The following is a 19,374-nucleotide window of genomic DNA, read 5'->3' on the forward strand; positions in this document are numbered from 1 at the left end:
ATATAACACGGTAAAGCAGCGCTCCGGCGGATCAAAGCAAGTTCGATATAACGTGGTTTTACCTAAAATGCGGTAAGATTTTTTGGCTCCCGAGGACAGCGTTATATCGGGGTAGAGGTGTCGTCTTTATAGTAAGTGTATCCTGTTTCTGTGGGTCTTTCACAGCAACAAAGGGAGAGAATTTTAAGTGTTGGTAAAAAAGAAGTTGCAGAGGACTTAGGACAGATATGATATCCAAAGCTTTTTAAAAAATGATTAAGCTTTGAGTTTCTTGCCAGTTGATCTATGCCACCATTTTATGACCATGAAGTAGACCTTGTCCAATCTACTAATGAGGCTCTGATAATGGACAGGCCTGGAGAGGCTCTGCCAGGATTATCAGAAATGCCAATGACGAAATTTGAAATTCAAGCATTTGATAGAAGAGCCAGCTCACTGACAACATATACAACAGTCTGCCCAATGAAGAAAGGCTGTTACAGCAGTTTAATAAATATTCAAGTTGCAAAACCAATGCCTTTTGCCTAGGTTTTTCTCAGTTTATTGCCTCAATGTTAATCGCTCAACACTGAGCTACCATCCCTTCAGAATCTCATCTTGTGGCCACAAAATATTTCTGTAATTAAAAGTGCTGTTCTTAGGAAACAGCAAAGAGTTTGTCTAGCAGCCAGGAGTTTTATGAAAGGCAGGCAGAGAATAGAAGAAATTGCACCATTCTTTAGGTCAGCACTGCAAGACTCATGAAAGTTTACCATCCCAGGCTCAAGATCTACTCATACACTCTTACTATGATACAAGATATTTTTTGTCCATGATGAGTATCTTTAGATAAATGGAATTCCTTTTTCAAGGCTGAGCTAGGTAGAAGTACAAGATTACACCTCATCAGCCCACTGAACACACAGTTTATCTAAAAGGGATACAATACTCTGGCATGAAAATTCTTTAGTTCTGGTTCAGTTCAGTGGCCATTATAAAATCCCTCAGAAGATTTAATAATTCCCTCAACACACCCTGAACATGGGAGTTATGCATTGCTCCCCAACCCTTGGCAGCTAATGGGCGTGCACGTACTGAAGCAAGGAGGTTTATCCCTTATAAGGTATCCTAGCTAAATAATGTAACCATGGATCTTATTCTGGGTAAGGAGCTAATCCTTTAAATCCTTTGGCTTCAATATCTTGGAGCAGTGAGTTCCACGTTTAAGCCCAGATAGTACTTCCTTCCATCTGTTTTAAACGTGTTGCACTTCAATTCATTGATGTCCCCTTGTTCTTTTATTATGAGAAGAGAATCAGGTGCTCCACTGCTGTTGATTCTGTAGACCTCTAACATGGTCCTTATCAGTCTCGAAGAAAACAACCTAATCTTTCCAATTTCTAATATAACTGGGTTTTGTTTCTGCTGCATCTTTGAGATGATATGACCCTAACTACAAGCAAGGACTATTTAGATAAGTTCTTTGAGATGTGAGGCCCCTACATGTATTCCACACATGGGTATGCATGTGCAACATGCGCCAGAGTCTGGAGATTTTAGCAGGCAGTGTCCATTGTGCAATAGATCTCTTTGTGCTCCCTAGGGTATGAGACAGTGCAGGTCGACAACTCCTCAGTTCCTCCTCTCACGGCAAATCTAATCCAGGTCCGAAGCATAGGAGATGGAACGCAGGTAGTGGAATACAGATAGGGACCACACATCTTTAAGAACTCCCAATCACAGTAAGTAACCTCTATTTCTTCTTTGAGCACAGGTCCCTATGCGTACTTCACATATGGGTGACTGACAAGCAGTACTCAGACTAGAGATAGGTGTGAGGAAGCAGTCAATAAAAATGTATGCAATACTGCAGATCCCACTGCTGCATCCACAGCAGAGGCCTGGACTGGAGCATAATGCCTATCAAACATGCGTTTGGAACTCCAGGTGGCTGCTCTGCGTATGTCCTGCATTGGGACCTCCTGTAGGGATGCTACCATGGCAGCCTGTGCTCTTGTGGAGTGGGCCATTATACTACCATGGAGATGAGCCAGTTTGTAGCATTTGATAATGCAGCCAGAAACCCACTTAGAAATCCTCTAAGAGGCTATAGCTTGACCACAGGACCTCTCTACTATTACAATGAGTCAGAGACTGCCTGATAGGCTTGGTTCTTTGCAGGTAAAAGACCAGTGCTTGCCTGACATTGAAGGAATGAAGTCTCAGATTAAGGGTGGGATTTTGGAAAAAGAACAAGCAAGTGAATACACTGGTTAAGGTGGAATTCAGAAACGACTTTGGGTAGAAGTGTAGGGTGAAAGCAAAGGGATAGGTTGTCCTTGGGAAATACCACGAAGGGCAGTTTGCCATGAGGGCTCCAAGTTCATTGACCCTCCTGGCCAAAGTGATGGCCACTAGAAACTCCAGTTTCATGGGTAGGTGGGACATGGAACATGTTGCTACAGGTTCAAACGAAGGACCAAAAGTTTTGACAGCACAAGGTTATGATCTCATAGCAGTTGGTGTTGGTTTAATGACTGATATAAAGGCCTTGAGGTCCTTCATGAACCGTATTGTAGTTGGGTAAATAAAGACAGAGCACCCGTCTACTGGAGGGAGGAAGGCACTAATGGCTGGTACGTGGATTTGTAATGAGCTGATTGAGAAATCAGGAGGGTTTTTTTTTTTTTAATTTATTTTATTAAGAGACAGTAGCTAATCTAAAACTATAGGGATGCTTGGCGAGACTGGGTGAGATTGATTCTGTTGCATCCAGGCGAAGCAGTGTTTCCATTTAGCCAAACTGGTATGGATTCTTTTTTTATTCTGGATAAGTATCGCCTGACAGGGGACTAACTAGAGTGCTTATTTCCAACACCAATCCAAACATCAGGTCGTGAGATCAAGAGTCTGGATTGGGGTGTTGACTCAGGGCAAGGTCAGGGTTAAAGAGTTCTGGGAAGGTCTAGATTTTGATTGGAGGATGGGCTGACATTGACAGCTCTCGGAACCCGAAGTGTCTTAGCCAGTAGAGTGCTAGAAGAGTGACATTGGCCTCTTCCACAGGTGCTTTAAAAGAGATGTTATGAAGTAGGGGGATGGGATGAAAGGCATATCAGAGACTGCTTTTCCACGCTAGCAGGACAGTGTCGCCATTGGAGTCATGGATTATGGCTCCTCTGGAACAAAGAGATTTTTGTTCATTTGAGACACAGAGAGGTCTCCTAGAGGAGGGTGAATATCTGACAGAATGCAGTCATGGATTTCCAACTCATGGCCTGCCGACAAGTGCCTACTGAGATTTTCTGCTAAAGCCTCAATGTGAACTCCTGGGAGGTATGCCACCTGGATAGTGGTGCTGTGCCTGATGGACCAGTTCCAAAGCCTGACTGTCTCCAAACAAAGCAGGAGCAATCTCGCACCTCCCTGTTTGTTATGTAGACCTGGGGTTCTCAAACTGGGGGGTCGTGAGCTTATAATGGAGGTGGGGGTTGAGAGCTGTCAGCCTTAATCCCCAAGCCCCACTTCACCTCCAGCATTTATAAGTGTGTTAAATATAAAAATAAGTGTTTTTAGTTTAGAAGGCGGAGGATATCACACTCAGATGCTTGCTGTGTGAAAGGGGTCACCAATACAAAAGTTTGATAACCACTGATGTAGACTGTGGTGGTGATATAGTTCTACATCATTTGGATGTGAAGGAAGCGAATGAGTGGGAGGAAGGTCTTACATGCACGGTGAACCGCCCACAGCTCCAGAACGTTGAATGTCCCAGCAGTGGGCTGGGAATGGGTAGTGGTCGCAGTGGTAGAGGCGGATGAAAAAAAGTGGGACTTCTGTGTCTACTGTCACTTGCAGGGAGGTTTGGCAGGACACTGGTGGTAGAGTGCATGAGGAGGAGATCGTGGTGGTTTATAGTTTTGCCTTTGCTGTTTCCTCCTGGACCTGGTGGATAGATCCCCCGGGAGTAAAGGGTAGACCGTAAGAGTCCTTTAATGAGTGGAGGGAGTCATCTCCTTGTTAAAAGGAAGGTCTCGGATGGTATTTTGCACCTCCCTGGGGAAGCCTGAGGATTGCAACCACAAATTCCTCCTCATAACAATACCAGTAGCTAAACCTCTGAATGCTGTATCTGCTGCATTAATTGCATCCTGAAGGGCCGTTTTTGCCACCAGTCTGCCCTCCTCTAAAAGAGAAACTGGGTTCTTTCCTAAGAGGAAAGTTTGCCCAGAAAGGCTTCCATTCTAGAACAGTTATTAAGGTCATACTTGACTAACAGGACCTGGTAATTGGCAATGCAGAATTGCAAGTCTACAGTGAAGACCTTTCAGCCCAGGAGGTCATCTCTTGGAACCCGTGTCTGATGGAGTGGGGTCCTTAGGTACTGTGACCTTTTTCATTTTGTGGCAGCCTTCACCAACAGGTAGTTGGGAAATTCAGCTCCCCCTTGCCGGGACAAAATAGTGCCTCTTAGGTCTGGAAGCACAGGAGGCTGAGGTAGGCCAGACCAATCTCATCAGTTCCAATATGGTCTCTAACTGGAAGGGCTACCTTACTCGGGGCCTGAGGCTGCAGAATGTCTAACAGTTGGTGGTGTGGGTCTTGGACTTCCTCTAGAGATATCTGGAGATTGTCAGCCACTCTTCGTAATAAGTCCTGGTATTGCTTATGGTCTACTGGTGGGGATGGGGAAGAAGAAGAAACTGCCTCATCTGGAGAAGAGACAGAGATTCCAGTTGGAACTCGTCAGTACCTGCAGTTCCAGTTCAACACCCCCCTCTTCCTCATACACCGATGGAACTGGTTGTTGACTGGTTGGAAGAAGAGCAGAAAGACTCCTGGGTCCTGAACATCTGCTATAGGGATCCCACAGCCCCCAATAAGGCCAAAAAGAGGGACCAACCGTTGGGGGGGCGGAAGGGGGGGGGACGGGAAAGGGGCATGGAATGGGAAACTACTGGTCCCTAGGGAGGTTGTGTACATAAGAGTAGTGACTGTTATCCTGGATCACTGTCCGGGTTTGGCTCTCTCTGTGGGGATGAAGGCAGGACCAGCCCATCAGATTCATTCTGAATCGGGAGGGGGTGGGGGGAAATCGCTCCTGTTGGAATGGTGGAGCTGTTGGTACCAGGGCAATCCTGCCTGATGGTTCCGAGACTGTTCCTGGATACCAAAGTAGTATCTTCCGGTTTAGTAATGTCCTTCAGGAGGGCTGCGCCAGAGAATAGGGGAGACTGCAAATAGGGGGAGTAAAATATCCTCCAGTACGACATAGATCTCTCTGCTCTCCAGTGTGCGTGGGTCTTGGTAGTCAGCACTGATGGTATAGGAGCATCTTTAAACGTGGTGTGTTCTTTGGGCGGATGAGTTGGTACTGCAGATTCTGGAGCCGCGCTCATCGACAGGACCAGTGGATGACGGTCCTTACGTTTTAGTACCACCTTCTTTCAGTCTCAGGGTTTTTTTGCGGAATCAGTTCCTTAGGGTCTGAGAGTAAGGGGTCACCCGACCTTAGTGGGCTCAGGGAAGGAGCACTTCTCTTATGGATGGTCTTCAACCAGGTTTGTCCTTGTGCCCATGAAAGTGTCCCTTGTTCTCATGGGAATCCCTGGAGAAAAGTCTTTATGTTTAGAAACTGAGGGCTCCACTTTTAAGCATGTGCTCACAGGGGCACTGCTTGTTTGGTGAGGCCAATGTATTGCGGGGGGGGGGGGGGGGGGGGGGGGGGGCCTGCCTGGTCCAAATCGGAGACATGCCTCATGGCCTTCTCCACTAAGTGTTTCCTAAGGCTTAGCTAATGGCCTTTGAGAGTTCTCAGTGGAAACAAGCAACAAATGCTGCACTTTGTCAAAATATGCATCAGACAGCAGAGGCAGCATTGATGTTCGTCCCTGACGGAGAAGTACACAGGGCAGGAGACAGGTTTTGAAGCCCAGGACTCTGGACATTGCTTCCCTATGGTCAGGGATCATATCCAGTCTGGGGAAACAAACTACACAAGCTATACTAAAAACTAACTATACTACGCTAAAATAATAACTCTTTAAAATCTTATTTACAGGATTTTCTGAAAGGCTGGAGCAGGACGACGCTGGATTCCCAGTCAGGCCATAGGATGGTAAGAAGGAACTGAGCGGGCATTGACCCACACTGCCTCTTATGCCCGTACTCAGAAGCGCAAGGAGATCTACTATGCATGTGGGGCCAAATGGACACTGCTTGCTAAAATCTTCAGACTTGGGCACATGGAACATGTGGGTACCTCACATGTGGAATACACATAGGGACCAGCACTTAAAGAGGAAACTTGGCACATTTCTATCCCAACCCCAGGTAGTTTCATTCCCCCCCCCCCACCCCCCCACACAGAGAAATTTAAGACAGATTAAAAAAAAAGATACAATATAGACAGCTTCAGCACAAGCTTCACTAATCTGCCAGTGAATCTCAGTCCTGATCTACTTCTAGGCTTATGATGAAACAGCCAAGAACACTTATTATAGTTAAGAGTTATGTCCAGTAATCTGCAGTGGCACGCTGTCACTGCATCTTTTTTGTCTATTAGCTTAGGCTAGATTGGAACTAGTGATCTTAAAGATATTTACTGTTCCACTCTGAGAAGTGACCAAAGCAAGAGATTTATTTTTCCACTATTCCAGCTGCTGAGAAAACCACCAGCTAGTTAGAAGATCAAGGCAAATATACACATTCAGTTTGCACTACTAAAACATCTACGCATTGTAAGTTTACATGATGGTTTACAAATGTAGTAGATATGTTCTTTCCCCTGAGGGACTACAGTCATTTAACGCATTTGTTCCTGTGGTCCAGCAAAATGAAGTTTATCCCAGAGATGCTTACTGTTCTTTTTAAGTAACTAACTAAATAAAAAAAATTTACATTTTGCAACATAAGTGCTTTTCCTTCATGTACGCAGTGTACATAGTGGAGTTAGGAAGTTGTGGTCTGGACTTCAACTGAAGACTGGAACACAATCCATGGAGATTAAAATAGTTCTTTGCTGGCATCTGGTGCCTGAACTACCTTGCCAGAAAAGTGTGTTCAGTCACATCTTTTGGTGAAACTAACCTGGTAGGAACAGGTTACTTAATTCAACAGATGATGTTAAACCAATGTCCTACTTAGGCCAGCTGCTTCTAGTTCTGAGTGTGTACGCCGATGAAATTGTTGATGAAGCTTTCAGTAAAAGTGAATGTTGCCATCTGGGGATTCTGAATAATGTTGTACCTGAGAAAGGTTTCTGCAATAGTGTTCTTTTTAAAAGTATTTCCCTCCTGACAAACAAGGGCAGGTCATTAGGAGCAGGCTCACTTGTCCCAAAGATATCAGCTGCTCATTAACAGCAATATATCTAATTTAAGAGAAAGAATACGTAAGAACTCACGGTGGATAAAAATCAATGATTAAAAAAAAAAAGTTTTTTTTTTAAAATAGGTTTTACCTCAAAGCATTTTATCAAAAAAAAAAAAAAAAAAAAAATCTGATCTAAAAATAGTTTTAATTAAGCTACATTATAGCTCAAAGATATCTCATCATGGAATAGGGATTATAAATTCTAATTCTATACTATGAGAAAATATATTCATGTAATGTTTAAGAAAAGTTTTATAAATGCGTTCCAATAGTTCATGGATTAGGGACCCAATCTATGGGGTTCCGGGGGCTTCTCTATAGATAGAAAGATTAACCTAAATAATCTACCCAATGGGGACTCAGTGCTCAGTCTAGAAGATACCATCAGAGATGCTTAGTTTTGCAGTTCTCAAACTGTGGATTTGTGTCTCCAGAGAACATGCTTGTTAACTGCAAAAATGTTCTAAAATAAATAAATGAATATATAGAGGTGAGAAATAACAGACTTCAACCCTATTGTTCCCTTGCAAATTTGTGTTCTCAGAGTCAATCCCTTACCTCTGTCTATAAGTGCAAAGTTTCAAAAAGTTCAATGAACAGAAGATTGTTGGGGGCGGAATAGATCTGGACAAGGAGAAGTCTGGAGATAAATGCGAGACAGGAGGGACAGGCAGTGGAAACAAAAGTGAAACTGTTTGAGCAGCATATTCCAGAAGTCTTGAGGTCTTTCTGATTGTAGCCTTCATTGATTTGAGATCTACCATACCATTCTCTCACTAGAAGGGAAAACCTATAGTGGCAGCAGGCCATAAGAGAGACCCAGTCTGGGAATATTTTAATGAAGTTCCTCTACCTGTGGGTAAGAAAGGCATGTGTGCAAAATGCCAACAGTGCAACAAAGAAATACAAGGCCCAGTTGCCCAAATGCAACAACATCATGAGAAGTGTTCCTTCTCAGGAGGAAGCTGCGTTGAAGATGATGAAAGGAACATGTCTGAACATGCAGGATCTTCAGGTTGGTAAACTTTTTTATTTCATACTTCTTTCTTAAGGACTGCCTGTCTTCCTTCTAGACTATTCTTGAATTCTCATGTTTGAGCAAAAAATATAGTTGTTACTCTATGGTACTATCATTTTAGATGCAGTTGTGATAAAAAATAAATAGCTGAAATAGACAGATCTTCCTTTTACAATTTCACCTTTAAAATAATACTGAGTGTCAGTGAATGCAATGAGTAATACTAAATGAGCAATATGGTAATAATAATTAAATAACTGCACTGACTTATTTGGTTTAGGAGAATCCATCCTCAACATACAGGATTCTGAAGACTATCCACCTTCAAGATCATCATTTTCTATAGTTTCAGAATTATCTGCCAATTATAGTTTCTCAGTCAAATCATGTATGTCACATAGCCACAATATATCACCTGTAGCAATAAGAAAAAAAAATCTCCATAATCTAGAAACAACCATAGATAAGAACCAGCAGATTACAAAAAGAGGTAATTGATGAAAAAATTGCCTGGTTTGTTTATGCAACAAACTCGCCTTTTCGTATGATTGAAAACCCACACTTCATTAACATGGTTCAGTCATTAAGACCAGGATACAGTCCACCCAGCAGAGCAGATATCGCAGGCAAATTGCTTGATAAAGCATATGAAAGAGAAATTGAGCAGTGTGCAAAAGGTCTAGAGGGTGAAATTGTTAACCTGAGTCTTGATGGGTGGAGCAATGTCCACAATGATCCTGTTGTACGTGCTTGTGTGAAAACAGAAGAAGGGAACAATTGATACATCAGGAAATGCACACACAGCAGAAAATTTACAAGTAGCAGCAGCAAAAGCTATAACAAACTGAAAAAAAATTCAAATGTCTAGTACGCAGCTTGGTCACAGACAATGCTGCAAATGTATCCAGGACGAGAAGACATTTAGAAGAGTGGAGTGAGTCCCCAAGCTAACAACATACAGTTATTACAGTGCTCATTTCATCTACCTCCTAGCCAAAGACTTCAGTGTTCCGCAAATAAAGGCTAATGTTGAAATTGCAAAATACTTCCCTAACAACCACTTTTCAGCAGCTGCTCTGAAAAAAGTGGGAGGAACCAAGCTAACTCTCCCACAAGATGTGTGATGGAACTCAGTAGTGAACTGTTTTGAGCACTATATCAAGCACTGGCCTAATCTGATGACAGTTTGTGAACAAAATCGTGAAAAAATAGATGGCACGGTCACAGCCAAAGTTTTCAACACTGGGCTTAAGAGAAATGTTGAACACATGCTGAGTACCCTGAAGCCTATTTCTGTAGCCTTGAACAAAATGCAGGGAAATAGCTGTTTTATTGCTGACGCTGTTGAAATTTGGAATGAACTGAGTGAGATCTTAAAAAAAGAAATATGCAATGACAGAGTTAAATTACAAGCATTTAAAAACAAATAGGACAAGCACTATCTCCAGCTCATTTTCTTGCAAATATTCTCAATACTCAGTACCAGGGTCAAACCTTAACTGCTGAAGAAGAGGAGCTGGCTATGAATGACATGAACATCCAGCAAACATCCCTCCATGATGCCAACTATAATAAACTTCAGAGCTAAGGGTGAACCATTCAAGAAATAGGTTTGCTGATGATGTTTTAAAGAAAGCTTAAGCACTTTGATTCAGAGACTGTTGAAGTGATCATCTCACTTTTAACAGTAGCTTCTTCTGCCGGTGTAAGAAAGAATATTTTCTTCCTCTGGACTAATTAATTCAAAACTGAGAAATTGTTTGGGACCTGAAAAAGCAGGAAAGCTTGTTTTTCTTTTACGGATTAGGAACAAACAGGAAAATGAAGGTGAAGACGACCGAGTTAGCTGCAGAAGCTAGTATTTTAAGTTTCTCATGTTGACCTGGCTGACATCAATTTTTTTTTAAATACTTCATTTAACTATTTTAAACAATTTTAAACAAACCTGATCTTAAAAAACTTGAATGTTTAACTAAATTCAAAAATTCATATGCTTGTTTTGTTAAAATATTATATATGTTTGCTGTTGAAGAAAAAAAATCAGAATATATAATGTTGTTGTTTTAGTTAAATAAAACAATGCAAGTGTCTGTCTGGTGATGTTCTCCTCCTAATACAGCATGGCAAGAAAATCCTCCAAATATTAATGATTAACCTGTTGAATTGGAGATTGTTTACCTCCCAATGACTTCATAAATATCTGCTTCAATTACCTTTGGTAAATTAAATAACCAAACAATCATTCATTTTCCGATATAGCTGTAACACTTATCTCAAAAGTTTTCAAAATAAATCACTTTAAAAATGTATAGGGTGTACCTTCTAAAAATGACACCTACATCTATCTCCGAGTTGTGAAGATGATGTACTAAGGTTATAACAACCAACAAGAACGCACTTTTATGCAGAAATCCATGATTAAATCAAGTCTTCCTGACTAGTGATTTAAATCACTATTTAAATAAATTCGATTTAAATCACGATTTAAATAAATTCGATTTAAATCAAATCCACCCTGAAAGAACTTATCCTTACTTTAGGAAAGGTTTCTTAGAAGTACTAAAATAAAACTCAGACCTTATGTTGGAAAGACATCAAACTTTAGGACCAAAAATTTGAAGGCCTGCATTTGTAAATGTGTTGGACTGATAAAATAAAACAGCTAGTTTAAGAACTCACATCAGTGTCATGTTAGTTTATAGCAAAATCGATGCCATTTTTTAACATTAATACCAAATTTATTTATTTTACAATGTTATATTCAAAATTAATTTTGCTAGGGAATGAAAGGGATTAAAAGTATTGGAGGATAATTTACCACATTTTACTGACTAAGTCTTACCAGACTTGTCTTTTATGCAACCTATTTCTGAAATAGACCTCCCTATCCCAGGACACTGTGGTCTCATCTTCAATTAAATCCCTCTTGAAAACCCATTTCTATGAGGCCTACAGAAATTACCACACTTTTCCTTTATATAAAAAAGTGCTTTATTACCACCTTCTGAGTCTTATTTGATTCTGTATTATAAACTCCTGCAGGCAGGCAATCAGACCTGTGTCTTGTACAGCATCAAACATTGGTACTTAAATCTGGCTATATTTTGTAGAAACTGACAAGATTAGTTCAGTATTATCTAAGTTGCAGTAGCACTTAAGCCCCAATCAGGATCAGGGCCCTGTTATGAGCGGTACTGTAACAGGAAGAGGGCCTGCCCAAAAATGCTTTTAGTCTAAAAAGGGGTACAAGTAAAACTACTACACTTGATGGTAGACCCTTATATTAATTCCATATGCAAGATACCGTCTATTACAAAAAAGTGTCGTGTTTCTTTAAGACAATAGTAGGGAGTGGAGTAAGAAAGGAATATAAAGAGACAGGAAAAAGAACAAGAAACACAACCGATAGAAAAAATAAGGTTGTCCGGTTGATGGGTGATTAGTGGCTCTCCATCAAATCTTCTAGAAGATGTAGCACATTTTGGTCTCATTTAAATTTACTTATGTAGTTTTGAGAGATTACAGTTCAGAGCTGTAAAATGCTTCCCCAATTTCCAGTGTTATTTATTAAAAAAGTACATTTTGCAACATAAGTGCTTTCCCTTCATGTAGGCAGTGTACATCAATAACTGGCCATGCAGAAGATCAAGTGCAACATTATCCAAACTGCCTGAAATCTAGACTCCTTTGAAAGCAATAGTAACTAGGCATTCTACAATAGGCAAGGGTGCCACTAACTGCCTTGCAGCTTAGTGCAAGTTATATTTTACAGCATTATAGATGTGATGTTTCAAATGCACTGCTTAAGAGGTTTTTCTCCCTACCAATGAAGTAGGGAAAGAACATATGTTAGACAATCTAAGTTGAGTTATTTTTCAGTGAACAAACAGCACAAGGAGAAAAGATCTCGATCTAGTCTGTGTTCCAAATGGAATTTTATATTAAATCTAAACTTATGAACATGCCAACAGTGCAGGACCACAGCTGTCCAAGTGATCTCCCGTTTTAGGACTGTACATCTACTTTTTCAGGGTCTCATCTTGATCAGATTTTATGATAAACTTAGATATTTTCTTGTGCAATATACACTGGATTTGTAGTTTTATGACTGTTTTCCAACCAGCAACTATTAAATGTCAGTTATGTCTGTGGAGTATGAAAGCCATGACTTACAAAATACAAGTTTTCTGGCTTCTTCCCATACATTTGTCTTTCTCCCTCTGCAGCAGGAGAGAGAGAACAATTTACACACTTGGTATAATTTGATAAATGCCAATCAGTGGCAGCATTAAATGATTTTATTAATCAAGCTATCTCAAAAGTTGAAACTATTGCCAATAAAAAGGAATCTTTAAAAGGTCTGTTTTCTCCTATTTTGAGGATCACATGGATACTATGTACAGGCAGCTTCTAGGGAGAAGCCTCTTCAAATGCTCTTGATTACAAGAGTCCTGTCAAGAGCTTTAGGCTACCCTGTCCTTTACTAGTAGAGTAAAACACTTCAACCCTTTTCAGACTAGTAATTATAACAAGTTAGCCAAACACCAGTTTTATCAGGACTTACTCATGGAGGGGAGTTTCACCAATGGTAAAAACCATGAATTAATATGGTTCAGCCTAAGCCAGATACATAAACATGTGTGGCAAGTAAAGGGATCTAGTTCTGAGGCACACCTAAGATATGCTGTTCAAATAGAAATTTATCTGAGCTTAATCAAAACTGGTTACTAGAGATAGTGTGGCCTGGAGGAACGAATAAAGGATTATTAGTAAGGCAACTTTATTACAATAATTTCATCAACAATCCACAGAAAGCTACAAGCAACAGCAAAAGCATGCTTCCCATCTTCTACGGGCAGGGGGTCAGAGGGAAAAAGACAGTCATAGTATTAGGCAACTGACCAAATATTTGTCATTTTTATTTTGCTGCTGTCAGTTTCCTACTTGTTACCGGCAAGTTCATTTTTAAGTTCTTGCAAAAATTGAAGAAAAGATTTGTTTGGATGCCTTCATATAGTACCAAGCACTGTGTAGTTCTTGCTATTCAAGCTAGACATTAAAGTCAGGTTGGAATTAAAGAGGGAAAAGCGAATGGTTATCAGAAAGATGTGTTTTCACTTCCAAATACTGACTGTTCCATGAAACTTGTACTGGCTTTTTTAATGTTCCTGCTTGCACTTAGCCACTATGGTGATTGGTGCAACAAATACATCTAGCTAGATCAAGATCAGAACACACAATATTGACAGTTGTCCTTTCTTTTGTCCATACAGCTTTATTATTAAGAATGAGCCACATATCTTAACTGTGCTGGAATCCAGACACTTTGCTACCCTGTTAGTGAACCAAAGTTTCATACATTTGCAGAAGAATTAATAAGACAGAATCAAATGTAGTCATTCTGATTTATATTACACCAAATTGATCTGGGTAGCTAGCAGTCCATCTCAAACTAAAAGCCACCCATGACTGACATGGAGTTTCAGTTCCACTTTGTGATATTGGAGCTGTTAGTAGCAGATTAATAGTTTGACTAGAAACCTTTTGTTAGAGAATTAAAGGAAAACTATTCTTGTTATTTTAGGGTATGTCTACACTGGAAACTTCAAAGCGCAGCACTTTGAAGTGTGATCATGTGCGAGCGCTGGGAGAAAGCTCTCTCAGCACTCCTGGTAATCCACCTCCATGAGGGCATTAGCTCCCAGCACTCGGAGCCTGTCTACACTAGCGCTTTAAAGCGCTCAGACTTGCTGTGCTCATGGGGGTGATTTTTCACACCCATGAGCCAGCAAGTTAGAGCACTATACAATTTAAGTGTAGACAAGCCCATAGCAAGTTCCTACATCTTTGTGATGGAGAAAAGAGTTCAGATAGGTGCAGCTACAACCAGGAAGTAATTCTCACAAATAACAGCGTGAAGTCAGAAGACTCAATGAGTTTGCACCTACCTCCTATTCAATACTTTGACAACTATACACTGAAGCCTAATGGAAAGAGTGGTTGTAGACAGTTAAATCAAGAGGAGACTTCATTTAGAGCCTTAATGGAAAACTAAAAATTGAACAACTATAGCTAGTAATCTCTCTGGAATATACTGGTTACCTCCAATACATCACTTGTAAATCCAAAAGATTAACAATTTAATTCATGAATTTAGAATTTTAAAAATTCTTTAGCATATAAGTCTAAACTAATGGTTCTAAAACAGGAAAATAGATATATTACAACTGCTAATGACTAAGATTTTTCAAGAGAGCCTAAGGGGACTAGGCATTCAACTCCCACTGAATTTTAATAATTGGAGCACATAACACTCTTTAGATGCCTTTGAAAATTCAAATCAAGTTCTTGATACAAGTTTTAGCTAAACTCCTGCTGTGTACTCCAAAAAGTTTTGAATACAGGACAAAAAATCTGAACTGACAGGGAGACTAAATATCAATTTTAGCATCTTTTCTAAACGTAGATGGCCATAGAATTACATGCAGTGATAGTACTCTTCCATGGAAGTACCGAATATCTTTTCCAACAAGTTTGTTAAAATCTTTCACAGTATAGTGAATTATACTGTATCACAAGAGTTAAGCAATGCAGCTGCTGAAAAATCCACCGAACTCAACCAACTGCTTCACTGTTATTACACCATTACAGCCCACCAGCAACCCACCAGTCTACATGCCAGAAAAATTATGGCAGTGTTCCCTAAAAATTAATAGGCTCCATGGGCTGGAAGTAGGACACTAAAAGTGGCATATAACATACAAAGTGAAAATATAGTCATGTATGTCCATCTGCAAAAGCATTCAATGGCAACTCACTCCCTAGAAAAGCCAAGTGGGGGATGTTCTTTTGCTAATGCTACTCATTAACAGATGATGCACAAATACGATTAAGTACAGATGGAATGTGGTAAATATGAATAGGTGATAGCATATTAACCACTTACACCTATATACCTTTATCAATGGAATATGAAATAGTGTTTCAGAATGGACAATCCCCACAACTAAGGCAACAAACATCCCTGCTGCAGCACTTTTTGTGAACAAGCAGTCACTTGGGTCTGTTCTGAAGCTACTCATGCTCCCCTTCACAAATACATAAAATTTTGGGTTTTTATATATGCACTTCAGAGAACTGTATACCAAAAAAAAAAAAAAAAAAAAAAAAAAAAAAAAAATACAGGTGGATGATTAAATTCTGCCCTCTTCCTTTGGTTCCATTACTACCCAGCTTTAGGTTACAGTGAGTACTTATAGCAAGTGTAAGTAGATGCACTTCCATGAAAAAGTACCACTGTAAACCTTTAACCCTGAAATTAGTAAGAAGCACTTGTTTTACAGACACAGTTTGAGGAAGAAGGCCTCATTACCTCATTCAAGGACAGACCACTTGTCCCTGGATTTTTTGGCTGAGCAAAACAAGGCCCTAAACTCAACTGCATTTTTCGGTCTTAAGAATAACTTTGGAACATCGCATCAATCAATTCCAAAATTTCAGGGAGTGTTCTAGGCATCAAAAGACAACTCTATTCGGTAAACCGAAACACCACAGACATTGGATTCAGAGAATAATCAGGCTTCCTGATATTGCCTACACATATCAGTGGCAGCAATTTAACTTGCTGTGTGGAGAAGATATTTCCGTGAGAGGCCAGACAAAGTCTTACAGGGAGGTTTTGTGGGAGAAAACTCTAGTGAGTGGACGAAAGGAGGAATACACAAGGGAACAGAAGTGGGAGTTGTGATGAGGGAAATCAGGGACCCAGAAGAGGAAGAGGTAGGGGGCATGGAAACAGCGACCTGCAGTCAGCAGAAGGATTGGGAAAGGGAAAACAGAGCCCGGGGAGGGAGGTGCAGGGAGGAATGGAGGGCACAGACCCAAGCATGGAAGAGTTGCAGGGACTCCCCGAAACAGAAAAGCAGGGAAGGCGGCACATAAGGATCTTAAGAGGGCAACGGAGGAATTCAAGGAGCCCCTGGTGTGTGCAATGTGCTAGGTCTATAGAATCTATGATGTATGCGTCCCCCAGTACTACTTTCCATTGTAAATTGTCAGCTATTGCTCTCGTTTTAAGTGAGTACCTAGCAATTGGCATAGGCCAATGCTTGTCTGAAGCCCTGCACTGCCTTACATCTGTTAAGTGTTTTGACAAGAACCAAATCCTTTAGAAAGTATTCCTTGACCATTTTCCCACACTTCCATTTCAGAATAATTCCAGTTTAAATGGAATACTGGTAATACCAGGGTCACAGGTCAGCAGCAGAGCTGGGAACAGAACCCAGGTCTCCCAAATCCCAATCCAGTGCCCCAACAAATAGACTGTGTTCATACTATTTATTTTCATCTACCACTTTTATATGTTCCCAGCAAATTACAAATGTAGCATCATAAAGCTCCAGCAGAACCAACAACTGCCACATTCTGGTAATGTTACAAATACATTAGCCTAAAGGGCTTCCTCCCCCCAGCTTTCCTAATCTATCAATTTAGCAATTAGGACATCAATTACTTCCACAGTGAATTGTGGTGCAATATTTCATACCTTGCAGTGTTACCTGAATGACCCTGCAAATACTGAGGGAGAGCAGCAGCTTAAAAAAGTCATTTATTTAATGACCAAGTAGAGTACGAAAGAAAAGCGAATACATTCATTTAAATGGAGCTTGTTAGGGAAGCATAGGGAGCCTGAGTAGTTTTTGCACGGAACTTTGTAAGGGCCATGAACTGTATAAATGGAACTTTGTTACCCACACTTAAGATCCAGTTATCTATATAAAAGCAGAGTCAATAACTATGCTCTCTGGTCAGTCTCATTTCTCTCTGAAGTTAGGTTTGCTATGTGGATAGTTGTAGGCTAGTCTATAGAGTCCAACTACAAAAACTTGTAATTAAAGTAAGTTTCTTTTCATTTTCACTCAGATAGTAATATTATGCAGATCCCTATGTAGAATATGCTGCTAAAATATGCTGTTGTAGTTGATTCTCTCACCTAGTAACATGGGCTAAAATGAACGTACGCTGGATTTTACCGTTTGCCCATCTCACATCATTGAATCTGGTACAGAAACTTCTTGGTATATAGTAGTTTAATTAAGGAGTCTATCTGGGACATCTTATCAGTCAAGAAACAAGAGTGAGTTTAGCTATAAATGTTAGTTCTTTACCTAAAATTTTAACCTTGATAATTAGGTTGCACCTTTGAAAGCATTTTTAAAACCAGTCACTTGGATACATAATATAGTAATATTCAAACTTTTTTTTTTTTTAACCTAGCATTTAGAAGACCAATTTTCTTAAAAAAGGTCACTGCCCAGGGCATTGTTTCTTCTGGATGGTAGCTTAGTCCAAACAGGTTTAGTTTTGATTAAGCATAACTGGACTGACCACACCCAGATGAGTAAGATTTTAGCTGGCTGAAGTCAGTTAAGTATGCTGAGTAGTAATGATCTAAACAGAATTTATATTTCTGATCACCACATACAGCAAACAATTTAAAGTCTCTTCTGAAATCTAAAGGACAAGGACAGGCTTTTTTTGTGAACGCTTATTTTTCCACACAAATACCTTAGATTAAAACATGTTGAAATAGTTTAATATTTTAGTTTCCTGCTTTATTTTTTAACAGGAACAATCCTTGTTTCAGAATCTGGTTTTCATACTTGAGAAAAACAATACTTCAGCATTTGATTGCTAACACTGCTGTCTGCAATAAATCTTTCAGCAGAAAGAAGAAATATTTTATGAAGCTGTTGGCCTTAAAGCTTTATGAATCTAGTTTACAAGGCTGAGTTTTGTGTTAAGTCTGCCTAAGTAGTGTCCCTTTAAAAAATCCTGTTCTCTCCCACCAATATGAGACCTACTGAAATAAAATTAGGAATTAGCAGCTTTAGGTATTAGTCCTTAATCAGACTGAAGCACACTTCACATTGAGAAAGTTGTTTTAATAGTGTTACATCTGTCTAAGTTAGGCAGTTCCATAGGCACTTTAAAGTTATCCTTATATTAATGTTAAGACACATTAAAGCCCTGTCTGCATGGGTACTTTTAGTGTGCCAATCACCAAGGAAGATAGTCCCTAAATAGAACTAGACAGTCAGGATGATGCTGAAATTGTATAGAATATTCTCTTCTATACCTTTGGAGAAGTTGTATTCTATACATTTCACTTCATTCTAAGGGATGATCACATCACATTTCATCTAGTGACTATCCACCAGACAAGATTTAAGGTGTCAGTAACCTTAATAGAAGTTTAAAATAAGGGTTCAACTAAAGTGTGCGCACCATTTTAATCAACATCTGCATGTATCTTGCTGATTTTACAACATATACACGTATAACTTGAATTCTTATATCACAAAATTTCAGTGAAAGTCCTTGATTTACTGTAGCAATAGGATTTCTACCTCAGCACACATGCAAAAGGACTCACTAGCAATGAGTTCATTGTATATCCGTATGTGTGTATTATTGTAGAGTTTGAAAAATTTAGGTAACTAGATATTTCAAAAAGTGTTTTTGGCACCTGAATCATCATAATTAGAAACTTTAACATTCAGCCCTCATATTAACAAGTATTATTCTAAACTGCAAGCCATAAAAGTAGCCTAATCCTAGAGACCATCTTCTTTGTTCTAGCTTTTTATCACTAAAAGCTGTAACTTGAAGAGGGCATCAGTAGCTTTGCTACTGCCTCCTTGTGCAGACAGTTTTCTGCATGGCTGAGTCATAACCAACATTACATCATCTTACCCAGGGAGGGGCACAATTTCCATAGTGAGAATTACAACCTCATACAAGCAGCACAGTATACTGAAGATTCCAGATACAAAAGTAATCTGGGTTATGTGGGAAAAAAAATATTTCTTCTAAAGAAACCAGGTTCAAAGCCCGTTAATTAGTTCATTCATAGATAAGTATTGTGTCAATATTTTTGCTTATATACAAACATGTATAATCAGGAGATCAATGGAATATAAAGTCTATGTACAATAAAGAGT

At 39.8% G+C, this 19,374-nt stretch overlaps 1 protein-coding gene across 2 annotated transcripts in view; it reads right to left on the reverse strand.

Moving 5' to 3' along the window:
* YWHAZ (tyrosine 3-monooxygenase/tryptophan 5-monooxygenase activation protein zeta) overlaps positions 1–19,374 on the reverse strand; it is a 31,617-nt gene that overhangs the window by 8,700 nt on the left and 3,543 nt on the right. The window lies entirely within an intron of this gene.

The sequence above is a fragment of the Trachemys scripta genome, chromosome 2 (assembly GCF_013100865.1).
Source record: "Trachemys scripta elegans isolate TJP31775 chromosome 2, CAS_Tse_1.0, whole genome shotgun sequence".
Lineage (NCBI taxonomy): Eukaryota > Metazoa > Chordata > Testudines > Emydidae > Trachemys > Trachemys scripta.